The sequence below is a fragment of the Lissotriton vulgaris genome, chromosome 4_1 (assembly GCF_964263255.1).
Source record: "Lissotriton vulgaris chromosome 4_1, aLisVul1.2, whole genome shotgun sequence".
NCBI classification, from domain to species: domain Eukaryota; kingdom Metazoa; phylum Chordata; class Amphibia; order Caudata; family Salamandridae; genus Lissotriton; species Lissotriton vulgaris.
The window spans coordinates 577187132-577208980 of record NC_141691.1 but is presented as its reverse complement, the minus strand read 5'-3'; the positions used below and the strand labels follow the sequence as shown (position 1 = coordinate 577208980).

The 21849-nt window shown below is 42.4% G+C and overlaps 1 protein-coding gene across 1 annotated transcript in view; it reads right to left on the bottom strand.

Annotated features, from left to right (window-relative positions):
- Window positions 1-4523, bottom strand: part of PPP1R17 (protein phosphatase 1 regulatory subunit 17) — a 145500-nt gene extending 140977 nt beyond the window's left edge. Inside the window, exon 1 of the mRNA XM_086966823.1 lies at window positions 4179-4523. The gene's annotated coding sequence lies outside the window, so the exon portion shown is untranslated. The remainder of the gene's footprint in view (window positions 1-4178) is intronic.
- Window positions 4524-21849: the final 17326 nt, after the last annotated feature.

The window sequence follows — 21849 nt, the reverse complement described above, 5'->3', positions numbered from 1 at the left end:
ATGTGAGGAAAGTCTGTTGTTTAACTGAAGAAAATTTGAAATGTCAGTGCCGTGGGTCTTTTCCGATCTGGCATTGAGGAGCAATGATATATGAATTCTAGATGAAGTGCCTTATAGGCAAAGCAAGCCACTCTGAAATATATGAATTAGCCCATTGTATCACAAATGTGACCAGTACAAGCTGGACGAACCATTAGTGAAGTGACTTTCATATTCCAAACCCCAAAATAACAAATGCCCAGTTTTGACTGGCTTAGACAGAGCAGCCTATCTGAATTAAAAGCAATTGGCACGGGAGCATGGACATGGTTTGGCTTGCTTGAGCCCTGTTAAACATACTCTCTCTGCCTCTTTTCCATCTTCCTCTGCCACAATCTTCCTCTGCGACCAATCCATTTTAAGTGTTAAGCTGTTTGCCAGAGTTACTGCCATCAACAACTATCTTACACACAAAGGGGCAATGGGTCAGCCCCCACTGCATCCCCTGCCTCCGACAAAACTGCGCCTCTGCCCAGAGCCAGTGGATGTTGGGATATTTGTTAGCCTAAGAAAAAAATCCAAACAACATCTGTCTCTGCTGGGGCACAGACACAACGTTCTGTGCGACATCAAGAAGCTAGACCCAGTTTGGATTTCTTCTAGGCCTAGGAAAAAAATCTGTAAGCATCTGGCTCCTTGCTGAGGTACAGAATTCCGTATCACATACATGTAAAGTGTTTGCAGGTTGTTCAGAAGCCCACACTGCCCAGAGCCAACAAAGAAGCTGTGTTTTACATGATCACTGTGTACTGACCATGTGTCACTTGATAATAGACACTCTAATGAATACAAAATCGGGATTTAAAAAACTGCATTGTTGAATTGTCTGAAGATTCTGCGTGTACACATGGATCATCATTTGACGCAATACCCATAATGCCAAATAATTTTAAAGACTTTTTTTTAGAGTATTTCAGCAGGCACTGGCATGAAATAGGAAGCCAGAATGTTCCAAACCTTTGGGAAAATTCAAGAGATAACAGCAAACATCATACCATTTCTTTTCCACACTTCGCCTGATTAAATAGTCCTTAATATTGTAAATATAGGCCTATTGTCCGGGACAGGAATGGCCCATGGAAAGTGCATGAAATAGGCATGGAATCAGGTGGATTTTTGGGGTGCGAGTATATGTGGGCAGGACACCTAGGCAGGACTAGCAATCCAAGACATTTCTGAAAACTACAGCCGTGGGGGAGTCCTCGCTGGTGTGGCTTGTGTGGATGCCACAACATTTGTCTACCCAGAACGCCCTGCAAATATCAAACTTTGGTTCAAGAAACAGAATTCCCTACGTGAGGGAAAGTTATGCTATGTGTGTGAACAGCAAAATACCCACAGTATTCACACACTTCTGCCAATAAACAGTACCTCTCGGAAAAGGGCGGGCCTATCGTACTGGACAAGAACAGGCCAAAACAGTGATCGTGTGATTGCACTATCATTGTGCTACCAACGTGGTCTTTACACAAAATGTAAAGGTCAAAGGAATATCAACTAATCTCTCTTATCGGCCAGACATAACTCATATGAACTCAAAATGACTTTTTATTTAGTAGGTCACAGTGACTATTCCAAATTGATTTAATGGTTCAGCTGCCACATTTAAACAATGTAAATATATTATTTCAACTTTTTCGGAGTACAAGGAATGAGAGAAATAAACGTTACACGCATCAGACTCTTTTATTTATTTATTTAAAGAGTTTTGTATAGCGCGAACAAGACACTTGGGTATCAGAGCGCTTTACCCTCTCCTTTCAAAGGTATCAGGAATTCTGGTGCTGCAATGTTTCACATGGAATTAGTAAATTCTGCAAGGATCAGTAGGACTATTATGCAAAATTACTGCAATATTTATTCCCAGACATACACAGAAAAGGTCATTACCTTAAAAATAAATGGATTCCCCTTCATTTGCAAGATAGTTCCTGAATTCTAGGCCTTTATCCAGGGGCATCCTCTACCTGATTTTACGTAATTCTGCTTCAGAAGTATCACATTCAAAATTACCACATTAGTCAGACTACTGAATTCGGGAAGAACGTCCAGTTTCCACTCAAAATGGGAGTTCCGAGTAACTGAAAATGACTGCCTTAGTTGAAAAGCATCATACTGATAGCGTGAACAGAGCTGCCCGACACTGGCACCCACTGACTCCTTCATCAGTACCTAGAGAAATTAGAGGGCCGACACACAAACTCCTGGAGTTTAACGGTGAATATTTTCTCCTGCGTGACTTCTCCTAGGCCTGTAGCAAATTGTGTACTATTGAGAAAAACTCGGGCTACTGTATGTTTTCCTGTGTGTTTTTGTAAATGTGTATATTTGTAAAGTGACATTCCATCTCGGAGTGTCCTGGCGCTGTATACCGCTGGGGAACCCGTCCTGGCTTTCCCTGTGAGATTATCCCTCCTGGGCACCCCCAAGGCACTGAAGGAGACGTTGTGGAGATTAAGCAAGCTATTGCCCAGATTTGCAGAGTGGAACCCATGGTTAGAGTAGGCACCGAGCCCGAGGCGAGAATTATCGAGTCCGTGGTTATTGACCCAAGACCCTGCCGCGTTGGGAATTGAACCCTGGTCCCGGGCCGACCTCTGCTTCCCGGTCTGCCGCTTCTAACCAGTGAGCCACGCTTCTCCACTTTACCACCATTTACTACTTCGATGCATTATACTTTACACACCTAGATTTTCCAATGAATAGGAAATCCTGCATGCATAAATCTATAGCAAATATGAATCTGCACATTACTATTTTTTGTTTCAGCACGAAGAAAATCGTTTCCCATGACGGAGAAACTCTTTCCCTACAACGATGTTCATGTACAGCATGGGACTGCCCTTACAAAATAAAATATATGAGCATTTCCATAATGGTCGAGTACCTACAGGCAGTATGTGAATCTCTACAAACAGTAGAGTTTAAATTGTTAATCAACTTTTGTAGGGAGGCCGACCCAGAAATGGTCCCAAATCTGACCCTCAGTCCAGATATGCAATTGGAGAAAAACTAACATTTTAACAGATTCCTACATAAAGACATGGCAAATCTCAGCCAGTCCTGATTCTGTGAACCGCGATCCCTAATGCAAGTGAGAAAATTAGTCAGTAACAGCCGTCCTTCGTCGGTCACTGTCTTCAATTCAGCTATTGGTATGATGAAGTAATGTGTGTGCAAAGTCAGTTCTTCACTGTTAATTGAGCGACATATTATGTAATACTGTTTATTTTCTATGCAGGTAAACACACAAAAAAGTTGCTACTGGGAATAGATAAAATCTCCACAGCTGCCGGAAACTCGACTGCTATTTGGTAGGTGGTGCGCATTGTGGGAACTGCTACCTATACATGCTGCATACCAGTGTTTAATTTGAGCCGGTGGTAGCAAGATGCGCCCACCGTCACTCATTAGTCAGCGCGGGCAGCGGCCCCCCCGGCACTTATTGTTTTACAGCTAAAGCACTACTGCACGCATAGAAGTACTCGGTAGGCGTGTACGTTAGGCTGTCCAGACAAAAGAGCATCCGGTCAAGAAATATTCACGAGATAATTGGTAGGTTCTTGGGCACTTTTCGTGGCAGCGTGTATCGGTCACGTGCATCACCGAATGGCCGTTCTAAAATGTAAGTGGATATCACATACAAAGCAAGCGCACTTTAAATGTTTATTTACATAATAACTATCTACCCCGTCTGCAGAGCGAAAAGTGCAGAACACATTCAGTAACTACGCAGAACAAAAAGCACAGAACACATTCAATATCTAGGCAGAACAAAAAGCGCAGAACACATCACCCAATCACCCAAAGGAGCCACACAAAAGTTCTTGCTCAGCGTCATAAAGATCCAACGTTTGTTCGTGGCGAACTTTTACGCTGTGCTTGCAAGAAAGTCTTGGTGTCTCAGTCGCGCGCGCCCTGCGGGCAGGCAGTCGTGTCGGTAGGACATTTGCATTCTACTTGGGCTCGTGCGTTAAGAAAGGAGCTGCTGTGGGCACGCACGGTCGGCTGTCTGTGCTAACAGCTAGCCGTGACTATCTGTCTACATTGCCTGCACCTGCAAACGTCTTTCTTACCTCGCAGAAGCCGCATCCTCTTCAGAGGGCAAGGAAGGGTTGCCAACAAGCAGCGGTACTTACCAGCGAGGAGGCTGTGCTGCTGCGATACTGCGTCTCTGTGCTCACTGGGGCAGGGTCGTCTCCTCTGCTGCTGCTCCGTGAACCCGCACTACTTATCTAGCGAGCAGCTGCAGCAGTTGTCATAGTAATGCATGATGCAAAAAAAAAAAAATAAGTAACCCAACTCGTGCAGGGAGGTCTAACCTTCGCCCTCGCTGCCGGACCGGGCGGTGATGGAGATTGCTGCTGCCTTTCGAAATCTCAGCAAGATAGAATGAAATTACAAAAAAACAGAATAACTTTTTGTTTTTTAAGAAAGGCTGGGCCGGGCTTTTGTGCTGGTCAAAATCGAACACTCCAAACTCTGAAGGAAAGGCCGAAACAAAATGTAGGTAGAGGTTAGGGATATCATAGGCCAGTAAAATCCGTAAAGAGGAAATTCTACAAGCTTGTAGAGTGGTGAACGAAAGGGCCCACTTGTAACCGCCAGACTTGTCGGTCAATCAGTGGCAGCCGCAGAAGGCGGCGGGAACAAGGCTTTTAACTGATGCAAGACGAAGGGGGAGGAAAGCTGCGAGCAAAGGTACCAAGGGACGAGATCAAATGATAGGAGAGGGAAGCAGCTGGACTACGGTGAGGGGGGATTCATTCTTAAAAGCTGCCCAGGCAGTGCCAGTGGCTCATACATGCTCAGTCGCAGACCCAAGTCATGGTTCAATCTGCCCCTGTCAAGTTGTGACGTGGATCATTGTAGTGGAACATTAAAATTTAAAACCACTCATGCAGCAGGTTGTGTGACCACAGGCGCTTTGCAGAGCTTCCTTTCGCTCGCAAATAGACTTCCAGCTGGAAGCAGTGGTATTTGCGCACGTGTAAACAGTAGGGCTAAATCATTACAAAGATGTGTGCTGAAAATGATCCTAAGTGACTATTTTATGTGTGTTCAAAATACGCACAAGCCATCTTATCTCACAGTTTTCCACATCCCCTAAACGCAAAATTCAAAACCACTTCCAAGGGCCCAGGACTGGATTGACACCACCTAACAGGGCAGGACTCACAGGTGGCAGTCCAGAGGATGTAGCAGGGTTGAATGAAGTCTGTGATGTCCCTGACGTTACAAAGAGGGGGGTTGAACCCATGCAGTCGCGGGGACCTGGGCGCTATATGGTAAGTGTAAAGAGGGGTCCCCGCAAGGAGAACGTGTTGTTTGGAACACACACTAACACAGTTATGAATCAAAAACGTTAATCAAAAAGTACTTATAACAAGTATTGTCTTTTATTTAACAATACCAGATTTCAATCAATAAGAAACCGCATTCACATTTAATAAATGAATAGCCCCAGTCGGGAAAGGGAGGAAAGGGAAAGGAAGGATGTGCTCAAGGCGGTGTAAAGTCAAGAAAAAATAAACAGTCAAAGAGAAATTAGATTATAACAGTCTTTAAATAAGAATTGAAATAATTCCAATACAAAAAGCCTACACAATTGAGGCATCCATTGTAACACTGTTAACCTAGGGACATTCAACGGTCACATACATAGTTCATACATTGAACTATGTATGTGACCGTTGAATGTCCCTAGGTTAACAGTGTTACAATGGATGCCTCAATTGTGTAGGCTTTTTGTATTGGAATTATTTCAATTCTTATTTAAAGACTGTTATAATCTAATTTCTCTTTGACTGTTTATTTTTTCTTGACTTTACACCGCCTTGAGCACATCCTTCCTTTCCCTTTCCTCCCTTTCCCGACTGGGGCTATTCATTTATTAAATGTGAATGCGGTTTCTTATTGATTGAAATCTGGTATTGTTAAATAAAAGACAATACTTGTTATAAGTACTTTTTGATTAACGTTTTTGATTCATAACTGTGATGTCCCTGAGACTTCAGAACAGAAGGCAAGTCAGCAAGCCCTTGCAAGCGCTTGGAGTCCCTTGGATCTTGGGATGTAGAGATGCAGAGATGCAGTCCTGTCCTTCTCCCTACCAGAACAAGGAGGGCAGCAGGCTGCAGGGCAGGCCCAGAAGAGCAGTAGTTCAGCAGAGTGACAGTCCTTTCAGCAGCACAGCAGTCCTTCTTGGCAGAGTGTCCTCACATCCAGAAGTGTACTGGGCTGGTGTTATAAAAGGCCCATACTTATATCCAGTTGTGCCTTTGAAGTGGGGGAGACTTCAAAGCAAGACTTTTGAAGTCCATAAGGTCCCTGCCCTTCCTGCCCTGGCTCCAGTCTTACTACATTTGTGAGGAAACAATGGCTCCTGTGGATAAATACATTTTTTTTCTAATAGAGTGTGCACAATGGCAATGGACAGGGTTGGTTTTGATGTCACAAAGAGAACTAAGATAAACAACAAGGATACACTCAAATTGTTCAGTAGTTACCATCACCATTACCCAGCACTTATGATTGAATAGCATATTGTTCTACAGATGACAACTTTTCAGATGGGCGCCTAATATTGTATAGTGAAACCTTCCACATTTGTCACATAATTTGACACAATTAGCTTAGGTTCCTTACGTTTTTTCACTGGGACACCTCTCACTACTTTTGAGCTACTGTTTGCTAAGTATTTGTATTGCTAAACATAAAGTATGTAACACTTACTGCACCTGCTTACTATATAAACTACTGAACAATTTTAGTGTATCCTCGTTATGTATGCTTAGTTCTCTTTGTGACATCAAAACCAACCCTGTCCATTGCCATTGTGAGCACTCTATTAGATTTTTTTTTATTCACCCACTGGAGCCATTGTTTCCTCATTAACTTACTTACCCAGGCTCCAGGGGGTAGAGTTCCCTTGTGCCTTATTTCCAGTTCCAGACTTACTACAGGTGGGTGCAGCTCTTAGTGTGTGGGGACGGGCACAGCTCTATTCAGGTGCAAGTGTCAGCTCCTCCCTCCCATCCTGCCTAGGATGGCCCATCAGCCTGGTGATGGCCCATCAGGATGTGAATGGTCTATCAGGCACACCTAAGATTCCTTTTGTGCGGCTGTCAAGAGGGAATGCACAAAGCCCAGCAGTCACCCACCCAGACGTGTTTTCAGAGACAGACAGAGGTACAGTATGGTTAAAGTAAGAAAATGTCAACTTTCTAAAAGTTTTTTCAAAACAAAAGGGCAACCCAATATTCTCATGGGAGCTCGGGTAAATATAGACAACAGGTAAGAGTGCCTACATGGGATTTGTTCAAACACATACATTTATACATACATTCTTAAATCATTCAGTATGTCATCACTTGACATTGCAGCTTAAATGAAGATTCTTTTCAGGTGAATTGAAGAGAAAAAATCTCAAGGGAAGGAGTATATTTTCATAGTTATTAGATTGAGAGAAATATATCTTCACATAGAAAATAACAGAAGTATAAAAAGTAGATCTCATAACACATTGACAATGGTCATTTATAGACTATGTTCGCATTAATATACCATATGCCGATGTATCTAAAATCCACTTCCTATATACATGAGTTGAGCTTGTTGAGCACAAAATACTAGGCTCTAGATAGAATATTTGACAATGACTATAGAGGAAGTTGGATTGTGCATCGAAGTTTCTGTCTCGTTCCTTACATATCAGTAAGAACATCTTCAGGACTGTGGGTATCTCAAGAAGATAAAAGACCCTTCCAGTGAAATATTTAGAAAGAAAACATAACTAACATAATTCAGAGCTAAAAATTATATACACCTGCAGTGAAACGAGCTAGGCATTTTCAAAATAATATGAAAATAAAAACATCACCTTAGTTAAAAAATCATACTTACAGCAATGCCATGTAGGCGGTACAATTTAGCAAAGTGTTACAGCAAACAAATGATGGACGGAATGCTGACAATGCAAACATTCTCCCCCAGTCAAACAATCCATTGTTCTTTTGCCCACTACGCCACCCCATATTGGAGCCAGCCATATGCAAATCAGTCTTGACCCTGTGCCCCATGGGAACAGTCCAGACCGAACTACCAGGCCAGGTCCTCCCTGGACCGGAAACAAGCATCTTAGGACCGCTTTCGGGATTTCACCCCTCTTCAGCCAGGATAGATTGATTCCAGTGGCACAGTGAGCTCGGAACCCTTGTCTGGGCATACCCAGGTCAGTTGACTGGGGGTGAGTGCTTGCAATATTCAAAACTCCGTCCATCATCCCCTTTGGTTTTGCTAAGTTTGCCCTAAGTTGGAAGGGTATGCCCAGATGTGGGTTCCTTGCTCAATTTGCCACTGGATTCAAATTAGCCTGGCTGATGAGGGTTATGAAGCGGAAACCGGTTCCAGGAGGAAAACGTAGTTTACGACGCAACTTTTAGCACGCAGTGCTATTACAACGCGGTTTTCAAATCGCATTCTATTACAACGCATGACTCTGGGGGGCGCTCAAGGATAGGGAATACTTTTAATTTACTATCCAACACCTTCCCTAGTGTCAACAGGGACTGGTGTTGGAATAGTAAATTAAAATATTCACTATCCAACACCCCTTAGAATGATGCGTTGTAAAAGAATGCGTTATAAAAACCGCGTTGTTACAGCATGCATGCTAAAAGCATGCGTTGTAACAACGTACATCCGTCTCAGGATGCTCTTTTCCGGACCTGGGAAGACATGCCTTGGCAGTTCGGGCTGGACTGTTCCCATGAGGCACAGGGTCAGACTGATTTGCATATGGCCATGTCTGAACTGGGGTGGCGGAGTGAGCTAAAGAATGATGATGGATTAAGCCCAGATCAGCTGACTGGGGGTGAGTGCTTGCAATGTTCAACACTCTGTCCATCATCCCCGTTGGTTGTACAATTTAGCAAAGCAATACTTTGATAACGCGGGTAAGTATTAGTGAAAACCATCACCGTATTGTATCATAGGGTGGGTGATAGATGTTGTGCACCTGACAATCAGGTCCCCCAATATAGTTCAAATCCTGGTAATCAGAAAGATTAGATGGATCTGGAAAGCGGACATTGTCAGAAAGGGTCTTAACACCTCTGTAGATGGCAAACATTTGCAGTACTGCGATATCTGCAACAGTAGATAATGTGTTTTCTTTATTTGAAAACTATGATTTGTCTACATTGCTATACTTAATGTCAATTATGAATGAAATAATACCTTCCCATCAATACTGAATGATTTATGAATTCATGTGTAAATATGTGTTTGAACAAATCCCTTGTTGGCACTTGTTAGAAATGGGGGTCTCTAGTTGGCAGAGTAGGTACCTTTGTCCAAATATGAACCCTTTAGTTCTAGTCAGGGTAAGGGGGATATACTCCTCAAATAACCCCTGCTACTCCCTTGGTAGCTTGGCATGAGCAGACAGGCTTTATCTCATGGATGATTACCTGGAGGAACACTTGAACAGAGTGAATACCATCATTTTGGGATTCGCCTCCGAGGGTTACAAATTCAACTTAAAAAAATGGAAAATAGCCCACCTTAATGTCCTTTTTCTAGGATATGAGCTTTCAAGTGAAGGGGAAAGCCTAGCGGCTAACTTTTTAGAAAAGTTTGCCTGCTCAAGCGTCCAAAATCATACAAAAAACCCACAATCCATCCTGGGATTCCTTAATTTTGGCAGAACATACATTTTGGATTACGCGGAAAGAGTAAAACCTTTCTACGATTTAATAAAATCTGACTTTTCAGTTAGACAATGGACACAAGCTGATATGATACCTTTAAAACATTTACAGATACGGGTAAACGTACACAACTTGGTGATCCGAATAGTTGTAGGTCAATCTGGATACACCTATCTAACATGTAAAGAAGGTGAAACAGTACCAATAGCATATAAATCACATATATACACAAATGCTGAGATGTGTTTGGCATAAACGGAAAAAATACCCACAGCAGTACAGACTGCTGTAGGTCCTGGCTCAAAGGAAGCGTATAATAGTAGTTACCCCTGTTCTAGCCTTAGAGGTTGCCATAGAGGCAAGCATCCCCAACGCTTAGGCCTTACATCCAAGATGGATACAATGGTCTAATTCTCTCACTGCAACAGATGTAGAATACAGGTACGAGCCAAATTTTAAAACTGCAAAATGAAATAATGCCTCCGGATCAGTATGAATACGTTATCTACACTGATGGTTCTGCTCAAGCTGCCATAAGGAGCAAACACCAATACAGCACCGCATGTGTTATCATCAAAGGATGTATGCAAGATGGAAAAGTTTCATCTGAATTGCACAAAAACACAGTGTTAGATTTGGGGGTCTTTAGTTGGTATACGTAGATACCTGTGACAAATAGGGACCCTTGCGTCTAGTCAGGGTAAGGGGCTACAATTCTAAAATAAACCCTGCTCACCCCCTTGTTAGCTTGGCACGAGCAGGCAGGTTTATCTCAGAAGCAGCATGTAAAGCATTTGTGAACACATACAGTAATACAGTGACAACACTACAAATGGACACCACACAGGTTGTATTATAAAAATAGGTATTTTTATATAGACAAACCAAGACCAACTGACAAAAATCCACAATACTGTATTCAAAAATAGTCTCTAAAAGGTTGTAAAATAGCTCAGTTCTCTCAAGTTGTACATGCAACACTTTACTCTCACTGTACCTTAAATGTGTAACGCAAAGAAAATAAAAGGGTCGCAGGGAAGTTGATGCGTTCTTTCCTTACAAGCAGGGGAGTGGATGCGTCGGTTTCTGACTGCTGCGCAGGGGAGTTGATTCTCGCTTCCTTACTGTGTGGGGAGTTCAAGCGTCGGTTTCTTACTGCTCTCCGGTGCGATGAGACAAGATGGCACCTTAATGCGATACTCTTCTCCGGTGCGATGCAACAAAATGGTGTCTCGTTGTGATGCGACAACGTTGGTGTGATGCGTGCATGCCCGACTGCCGTGTGGTGACTCGATGATCTTTGGAGCCGCGACCGGCCCTGCAGCACCCTTCTCTGGTGATGTGACAATGTCCTCTGTGGCAGTGTCCCGCTTCTCCGGCGATGCGTCGCGCTTCGGCGATGCGATATTGACGGCGGCGGCTCACTTCCTCAGCGATGCGATGACAGCGGCTGCGGCGGCGACACGCTTCTTCTTGTTGCATCGTGCTTCCAGCTTCCATCAACACACAGTCTCTCAGAAGGCCCAGAACAACAGCAGACACTTAAATTCCCAGCAAGGGAATTCAGGGGGGGGAGCTGCTTGGTGAAGGCTTGTATCCCTGAGACTTCAGGCAGGAGGCAAGCTCTAGTTCAAGCCATTGGAGATTCTTCTTCAAGTTGATAGAAAGCACACTCAGTCCTTTTCTCCTTTCTTTGGCAATAAAGCAACCACTGCAGGCCAACCCCCAAACACACAGCACAGGGGTAGTCTCCTCCTTCAGCTTCCTGGTTCTTCTCCTCAGCAAAGGTTAGTCTTGATTCCCAGATGTGATCTAAAGTTCTTGGGTCTGGGTCCCAATATTTTTACTACTTTTCCCTTTTTTCTCTGAAGGCAGAAAGGCATTTGCCTAGTCCAAACCAGTTCTGGTCAGTCCTGGAGCACTTTGTTTACAGGACTCATTCTCTTCCTTTCAGTGTGTAGGTCAGGGACATCAGACACACCACAGGAGGTGGAGACAGCATTGTGGAGGGAAGGCACACCCCTATTCAGGTCCCAGGGGCAACTCCTCCCTCCCATCTGCATGCAGATCTCTCTATTCAGCACTGTGCTGACTCACCCTGTCTCCTGGAATCCCCCAGCCCCTGTCACTTAAACTCCTGACAAGGAATACATAACGTAGCAGAGGCAGGCTTGGATAGTTAGGCAAGAAAAGACCTACTTTTCAAAAGTGGTATTTTCAAACACAGAATGATAAAACCAACTTCACTAAATGATGTATTTTATCATTCTGAGTTCAGGCATACTACACTAGAATGTATACCTAGTTCCCTGAGTCAGTTAGGATTATAAACTGTAATAATCTAACTGCCCATTCTGGCCCTTGGGGAACAGGTAGCTTTGCAATAGTGAAAAATGAAAATTTCTGTAAATCACTATTAGGACATGCCACACACATCAGAGCATGTCCTACCTTTTACCTAGAATGCACTCTGCCCTTGGGACTACCATAGGGGTGCCTAATATGTATAAAAGGGAAGGTTTAGGGACTGGCAAGTGGGTGCACTTGCCCAGTCAACATAGCAGTACCAGACTGCACACAGGCCCTGCAATGACCACAGGCCCTGCAATGGTAAACCAGTCAAGCCAATCATGGAGTCACTAATCCATACATCACTTTACCATAGGGAGCACTTGTACTGTGGCACTGAACATCAGTGGCACAGTGCCCAAAAGCTTCTAAAACCAGCAAAAAAGGGTCACATGAGGCAACAGCAAAAAATGGAAGGGAGAACCACGCCAAGGGTGCCAAGTTTAACGCACAGTCTCTTGGAGACTGCACAGCGCAGCAGGCAGAACTACAAGCACTAAACCTGGCGCTAGTAAATAAATCGTGAGATTCCTTTTACTGTGTACCGTCATATAATGAATTTTTACATCACTGGGGACAGAATGGGTTTAAAGATGCAAAAGGTGTAACAATTAAGCACAAAATGCTATGGGAACAGGTAGCGGAGTTGAAAAACGAACTACCAAGGGCTCACATGATACACGCACTGAGTCATCAACGTGATGGCGTTCACATTGAAGGGAATTCATTGGCTGACAAAGCCGCAAAGGGGGCCTTACGTACTGCTTCCGTAGCTGCAATCACTCATTCAAAAACAAGAATAGACTGTGAAATAATGGGTGTGATAATTGCCACACACCATAACTCTATTACTCCTACAAGTTAGATGCAAACAATGTTGCATTTGCTCAAATTCCAGTAGTGGAGGATAGAGTAATACCAAATATGGATCGAAGGTTAGAATTAATTCTAGCAGCAGACGAGGGTATAGGTTCTGCATATGCAGGAGTTTCTACAATAGTTTCTCTATTGAAACAACTCCACTGGTGGCCGGGACTAAGAAAGCAGACTAAGGACTATGTCTTGAAATGCGACATCTACCAGCAGATGCAAGGCTCCACATTAACACGTCCAGTGCAGACACTATTACTAATGTCAGACAAACCACTTGGTGTGTTTCTTTAGACCACTGCTGCCTCTTAAAATTTGATGGGGCTTACAAGTATAGCATGGTTGCTGTGGATTCCTGCTCTAGGTTCCAATGGGTGTGGCCCCATTAATCTGCTGATGCTCAAACTGTTATAAAATATTTGCGAGTCTTTATAGTGAAGTACGTAATCGGCACACTACATTCTGACTGTGGCCCCGAGTTTAGCTCTAGGGCTTACAAGGAAGCTATGGGAAGTCTGTGTGTAGCATTGCGGTACTCCTCTCCGTACCATCCGAAGGGAAATTTGGTCATGGAGGAAAAACCGGGACTTAAAGCAGTCTTTAACAGCTAGAGTATTGGGCTCGGTAGGGAATTGGATAAAACACCAGTATGGAGTCCAAAGGGCATTAAACAATCAGCCAAGAAGCTCTCTAAGCGGGGTCACTCCTTATGAGGTCCTATTTAGGACGAGAATGTGGGTACCTGATCTTGATTGTAAAGGCACAGTGGCGGATGAAAAACCTTTTGACATCCATGAACGTTTGGCTGTTTTAGAGGACCTAAACGGAACCAGGGCACTACAAAGTAATGTCCAGATGAAAAGGACCGCCACTGGGGAAGTAAAAAATGTCACTGCAAGACCTGTCTGGGTCCCTAAAGTCGTGGATTTGGTCAGAGAGAAAAAAGCGAAAAAAAAGAATTTGGGCCATCATACAGAAAGCCTGTACCTGTCCTGGCAGTTCAAGGAACAAGAACAGTATTTCTGCCACCTCTTGCCTGTAAAAAGGAGAAAATATTTGTCTCGATTGACCTAATCAAACCACACTATGTGGCCAATACTGAGTAGTAAAAGACACACAATTGATGGATACTGAGTATTAGGCTGCGTGGACTCCGGAGCAACAGACAACCTCCTCTCACAACTATACAAGAAGTTCAAACAGAAAGAATCATTACGTTTGAAGGGTCATCTGCACAGAATGAAAGACTAAGCAACAATGCAATGGAACTCGTTCCTCTTGATACTGAAGTTCAAAATGAGAACTCAACTGAAAGACAAATTGCAATTTGACTAAACACGGATATCTAAGTCAACATGCCCCAAGAAGAGCAAGCTAGAGTGTCCACAAAATCTGTGGAACTACAGAAAATTGATCGAACTGCATCTGGCTATTTCATTGACTTTGGCACTTTTTTATTAGATCCAAGCAACCCTGAAATGACGCCAGCCCAATAAACTAGTCTACAGCGATTTCAAGACCTTCTGAACTTGCTTAAAAAGACTTACCCGGTATTACCTTGGGTGGAACTCTGTGTATCTACAGAAATACTTTTCTTTCTTTTCGGGATAGGCCTAGTAATTGTTTTTAGTATGCTTATTAATGGAACTTATCTTTGAGAAAATTCTGCGGCACAAAAAGTGATTGTGATTCTGAAACCACATCTATCATCACATCGTGAAAAGAAAGGCCTATCATCAGTTAACATTACAGCAGTTCCTATACCTGATGGTATAGTGTGGGACCATGTTTATTACAATATATTTGGCACGACTGAACTTTTAAAAATACCACATTTATTTAAAATATCATTGATTGATATCAATACCTCCAGTACATTTTCCGATGATTTGGATTATGAATCTATAAATAATATGTTGTCTGATTTAGAGAAATCTGCTGCTTTTTCTAATAATGAAATGTTAGAAGACACGTCAGACTTTGAAAAAATGTATTGCTATCAACATTATGGTTATCACTTTCTGCATAAATCTGCTAACCCTCGGAATGTTTTCACGTATCATCAATGGGAACATTGCTCAACACAGCCGAAAAGCAGTTCAAAGACATTTGCACAAAAATATCCATATTCTTCAGGGTTTGACACATCAGACCCAGCCTCATATTAACATAAGATTGCACCTACACCAGCACAGAAAAATATTTTGACAAACACCAAACATATTTATTCTGCTTCCTTTATAGCACAGTTGTCTAAACAAGGTTTCGACTTTTGGAAGGACACCATAGACTTAAAGGCTGTCTGCGGTGCTAGAGACTGGCAGGTCCAGGGAAAAGAGGCACTATTTAGAGCATGCCTTATTCCTCAACAGATAATGTTTTTTAATGAAACAGTGCAACAAACAACCTGTCTTAGATTAGCAAGGAATGAAGATTTGAATACACTTCGGGTGCCAGCACCATCACACACTGAGGATAACAACATCACAAAAAGACGTTATAATAGATGACATCATGCAATACAATAGATCAGACCCCAATTCGAAGGAATGGTTGGTTTGGTCCGTAGACACCAATAACTGTCAAAAAAGATTCTGGCGTAAAAGTAAAGGATTTAGTATCAATAGGCCGGATCCACGTTCTGTACAAAGACAACACCCAGGGGTAGTGACATCATACATTGTTGGGAAGTTATGCCTTGATTGGCTACAAACCTCAACGCTCACACAGGTGAAACAACACTTATCCTTACTTACAGGAGATGTGGACCTACGCAATTTTTATTAGGTCCTAGGAAACCAAGTCACAAATATTTCTATTATGCTGTCTACAATGAGATTTGGAAGCTTTCACAACAAGAGGTCGTTGAAAGATTACGAGAAAATTATCATATTAATCTAGAGAAGGCTCTAGCAGTGGTTGATATTGGGTTAACAACATTAACATCCTGGATATATTCACTGGGCAACATTGTATAATCAGCTATAGATATACTAGAACAAGATTTGTCCATACTACAACATGGGCAATCGCAATTGCGTTCTATTAGGTTATTAAGCTGGACGCTGCAATCCTTAAATGCAGGCTATGTGCCATGGCGTTTTATAAACAGCATGCCAAAGTTTTTCTTGTACAATCTGACAGAAAAAAAGATAGAAATGGCAGAGAGGGAAGCAAAGTATACAATGCTGTGCATTAAAAAACTGGACAGAGGCAGTGGCAGAATCACTGTTCACGGAAAGGTTAATCCATGGCCACATAACTCTTTCGGTCACAACCTCTCAATTCCAATATTGCTTAGAACAAATGTAGGCATGCAGATATGAAGAAATGGGTAGGGAATTCATCAAGGAATATTGGAAATTGCCATACAGATTTCGATGCCCGAGTGGGGAAAAAGAAGTGTTTCTAAGCAGTACTAACTGCAAGAATATCTTAAGTGGATCACTTATATGCCAGGGTATAATGCTTCATGGGGCCTGTAACGGTTTAGTAGCAAACTTGTCCTGTCACTTAGAGGGTGCTCCAGCTGCTTGATCACTCCAGTATTTAGACTACTTTCAAATAGGGGTTACTTGATGCTGAATGATCACGGTTGCTGTGTGATTCTTCCGGGCATCGCATATCTGGTAACTATAAGCTCCAGGGTTACTTGCTGTATGCAAGTATTGGTTCCCCCAACACATACAGTCAGGGAGGTGCTGCTATGGCCTTCATTAAATATTTCACTAATACGGTTTGATACTTTGAGCAGAATGAAAGCCATGCTTATATAGAAATCTGTGCCCTTAACCTCCGCTCGAGAGGCTTTTGATCTCCAAGTAGCAAGGTCTTCAGCAGAGATACAGGCACTTATAAGTACAAACTGCCCTTTCCATTTTGCAGAAATGGTAAATCGTATCTTTAAGATGTCTGATACGACGGGCATTGTCCACCTATTCAAGAACATAGGTCCAGGACTAGTGTGCACCTTTCAGACAGTCCTCTGAGTTAAACCAAACTTTACACACTCCGTATTTGGTAGAGTTTTTGGAGGGCTGCCGCTGATCTGTTTCTAATAGCAGGTATCCTGATTGTTGTTTTTCTGCTACGCAATGAAGGTCCTAGTCACCAAAGAGATTTAAACAGTACTCCGGGAGTGAAAATACTGTGATTGCATGGTACAACTTCTAGGCACACCTCGCCTAAGGGTACCAAGTGCTGCTTGGTTCTTGTCATTTAGACAAGTCTGGATGGACTGCACCTTACCTATTCTCCGATGCCTGTTTTGTGGAGAAGAATGCATGTTGGATCTCTGTCTGACACTCCCATCATGTGCGTGACCGGACGTTGATGCTTTACGGGACCCGATAATGGCCCGTATCCTGCAGTGTCCCCAGCATAGTCTCATGTTGATGTTGGCATTCTTAGAGCTACCGCAGGTAGTATCAGCACCGGTTGGTACAGACACAGGCTCCTACTCTGACACCCATACCTTGGATGGGTCACAGGCTGCCCCAGCAACGGCTGTGGACAGTACAGAAATTCATCTGTGCTCAATTGGCATAATCTGTGAAGTGTTACAGGGACCGCCAACTGCGGAAGCAAGCAACAAGAATGTTACGTCTACCAGCCAGGACACATAAACATTTGACTCATTTGGCCCATTGTGCTGGGAAGAAATTCGGCTTTTTAAAAACAAACATTTCTTTTGAGCATGAATGGCTTTGTAAATGCTTGCAGTAGTTTGGTATATACTTACGGAAATATCAGAACTATATCTTAAGCGGCAATTTCTAATATTTTTCTTAACACTTTTAAACGTTTTAAACAAATGTTTTTTGCGTACAAATACCTAGTCTACCTAGTAGTACGTTTAGAATGTAACTATATCATCCATTTGGAAAAGGAGTGACTGTTATATTCCATATAGGTACTATAACAGAGGCCTCTGTGAACTTGTTACCCTTCACCTATATTCTCTCCCTACATTACACTTGTCACCGTTTACAGGGACTGACCTTTTACCTAGATATTACACAGCATTAAGAACGCTGGTTTTCCCTAGTTCGAAATCTCATACTCTATGCATGAGGATTCTTGGAAGCACAGCAGGACTACCATCTCCTGTATAAAATCTATCATTAAAAATCATGCCCGACATCATCCTTAGGACGACACAGTAATACAGCAAGGTAGGACACCTCGGGAGACCTATAGGTAGTTATACATCACATCTTGATAAGATAGACAGAGAAGACTGAGTCTTCCTGGCCCACACGCTGAGGTTCCTCCATGCAGACACTCCAGCTCGCAGTGTTCTAGCATCCCTCGTGGGGTGTCCAACTCAGGACCAGGACGGGGTCCCTTAGTCTCACACTTCAGGTAATGGGGTTCACTAAATCCTAGAGGGATTCTTGTCTCAACACCTAGCACCCATGCTAGGCACACGTAGGTACATCTAGTTAGGGAAGGCATCGTAGGAGTACACATCTTTTCTAATATGTTTTTATATACTTGAATGTATTCATGATTTTAGTAAGATGGTAGAACTATACCATCCATTTACATTTATAGTACTATTACTCATTTATATCTTATACTGTCTAACTGTTGTTGCAGCACATCTATTTTACACCAGAATAACAACTGTGCAATAAATGCTTATTGAAAATGCCCAGCCTGTGTTATTCGGTGTATCTCTCTGAGACAAACTAAGTAAGCATGAGTGACTGAGCGAAAGGTAGTATATCTTTTTCACGGTCCTGAGGGATCAGGGTTGTCATGTTCAATGGTTGCCAAGAACTATTCTCTCCTTGGTAAGAGGAGATTCTAGTGGCAGTGTAAGCTAGATGCTACAAAAAGGACCAACATCCTCGGTGGGGGTGATCAGAGATCTGACACCAATCCTACAGTGTATGTTGTCTAAACACGCAGATCCTGTATATTTTCTATAGAAACAACACAAAAACGTTATGCTAGTTTCTTTTACTTCATGTAACTTGTATGTTTTTACTGTGTGTTATTATGGTTTACCCCATTTAATTTCATATTTCATGCATTTCACCTTGTGTAACCTGTAACTGATGACTTTTTCTTATGTAACTGTCAGTTTGTTTTTAAGTGAAGTGCTTTATCACCCTATGGTTCCAGACTGCACTATACAAAGCTGCTAATAAGTAAACAACCACATAAATAATCCCCATAGATTTAAGGGGATGAAGATAGAAGAAAGTTGAAGGGATAAGAACTACTGATAAGAACTACATACAACATACTGAAGGTTTAGCCGTCAGAGATGTTGCAGAGAAAGTAAACCATCTGTTGGATCCTTCATACAGGCAAGAAACATTCCATTAACGTTTTGACAAGAAAAACAGTAAGAACACAAGTTTCTGAATTCTGGAGTCAAGAAGAAATGTCATAAAAAATGTGCATGTTTATGAATGAAAATGCTATGTTTTCTGGATGGCTATCGAGACCACAGCCCAAAACTGAGCTTTCTAGATCCTCTGGCACCAGGGACGTAGTCATTATGCCATCCTGAGAAATAAAACCTGCTAGACTATAACCACCCTGCTTCCCACTGAACATTGTTTGAATGAAGTGTGTTCCATGTAACGATCAGTCCAGTGCAATTTCACAGGGCTAGTATCCAACTATCTCCACTTCAGGAAATTGCTGAAGACCTTTATTTTCCCTTGAGTGGTGGTGAAACTCTAGTTGCCCTAAATGCGCTGGGATGCCTTAGGGTAGCCATGCGCAATATAAATATGTATTCATTCATTCAGTAAGTGGAATCCCAACCCCTCTTTCATCATGGATATGCACACTCAAGAACTCTAGGACACAGGAATATATTTTCAGAATTTGTTTTAAATCAAAATCTGTGCACAGTACATCCTGCAGTACGCTGAATGAGATGGTGTATAAAACGTCAGCCCCTTTGACTGACAAGAAAAAGCCCCAATCAACAGTACATGCCTTATGTGCTAAGTAGACAACCACAAAGGCACTGTTTAGGCTTGTCAGGTTGGCTTCAGAACTTAGAGTCCTTCAAAGTATTTATGGTAGCACATCAGCCATTTGTTCTCTCAGACAGCACCCTACCTTCTTGCACAAGACATGCATGAAGCTGTTGCAAGCCCTGAAGTGTAGTGCTACAAAAATAGCTAATACCTATAGGATTTACTGGCAATTAGCCGGTGACTGGTCATAACCCTTGGTTTCATCTTGTCCAGAGTATGAGCATAGGGATGGCAAGGGAGGTTGTTAAAGAATGGCACCATACTCTTCTTTCGTGGATCCAAATCAGCTCTTGGCCTTAAAATGGTGCTGATGAGTGCAGGAGAAACAGAAGGAGGGGTGGGTAGAAGAGACCAGCACACCGTAACCCATTGAAGAATCATTTCTTGTGAGGTGAGAGTAACTGTTCACGTGTGCAACTGGGCGTGAGAGTGTATGCTTGTGTGCATGTGTTTGCAATTGTGTGCATTTTTGTGTGCATCTGTAAGCACAAATATAAACCTTCTCTGGTATTCTGTCTACCTTGGACATATGGAGGCCGTCTTTGATGACCCTACTGTCATCCCAGGGGATTGTTGATAACTTTCAGCAGATTTTGGACATTTCTAGGATAATGTTTCCCATACCTGCTATAATGGCGGCCATTCTTGTCCTAGTGTTGCTATTTGTGACATGATGATGTCTCCCCCTGGATTAATGTGGAGCTTGGCATGATTCGGATATCGCTGTCAATTTTGGCTTTATGGGGCTCACTGTTGGTATTGATGCCACATTGTGGGTATATCTAGTCTGATACACAGGGGCCCTACTTTAGTGATGCTCAACGCGGACATATTTAGGACATGGTTGACAAAACTGTCACCATCACAATGAAAGTGAAGCAAGAATTCTCTGGCGTTTCATTGGCATCAGAAGGTTCGGGGATGATAAATTGACATGCAAAGCAGAATCTATCATACTTGGCCATGTGACACGATGGACTTTTTGATGACAAACGTGCTTACTTAACAGGAAGGTATTTCACATGTTCCCCTGATGTCAGAAGGCACAAATGAAGTCTATGAACATCTTAGGTTATCACGTTTACTGCTCCCACTCCAAATGTACTCATGTGGATTGTCTCCAGGGCGGAAGCAGAAGTGTTAAAATGTGAATTAACAAATCTCATTTTTGTTTCTATTTAGTCTGCTAGGTGGGAAATATTTGTCCAGGTAGGAAACAACATTAAACCATTTACCAACAGGAAGCACACTTATACCTGCTGTTTTAGATGTAGAAGCATATGAACAGGCACATACAGACATTCAAGTGTGTTTCGATGGTGGAAGTATTCAGACACAACGTTCATGAATACCCACATTTATAAACATATATTTTCCAAATTTCACATAAATAATAATAAGGAAAAGAACCTAAGACCATTTTGCAGATCTTTCCCATTGTCAAATGTTTATTTTAGCACTCCATTATTGGAAACATTCTTATTTAAATTTGTGCCTGTGGCGAGTTTGGCCTTTTGCCTTGTTGTGTAGGAAGTCACCAGCCAATGGTAATGTAAGACCATTTTATATGTCTACCCGTGATATATTTTGGGTGTGTTTCTTTCCAAAGTGAAAGTCGTCATACGAAATGTTTATGGATACATACAAAGTGAGACATTTTTGCGTGTCTGTTATTTTTCATTGCCCCTATGGCACTCCACTAACCTCTTTTTCCACCCCTAGTACAAAGATACATAAATATGCAAAGCAAATTGGAATTTGAGGCCATAAGTGTGCAGGTCTTGGTGTAATGTTGAACTAGGATTTTTTAAATTATGATATAATAAATTAGATAAATGAAGGTTATAGAAGATACACACTTATTAGCTGCA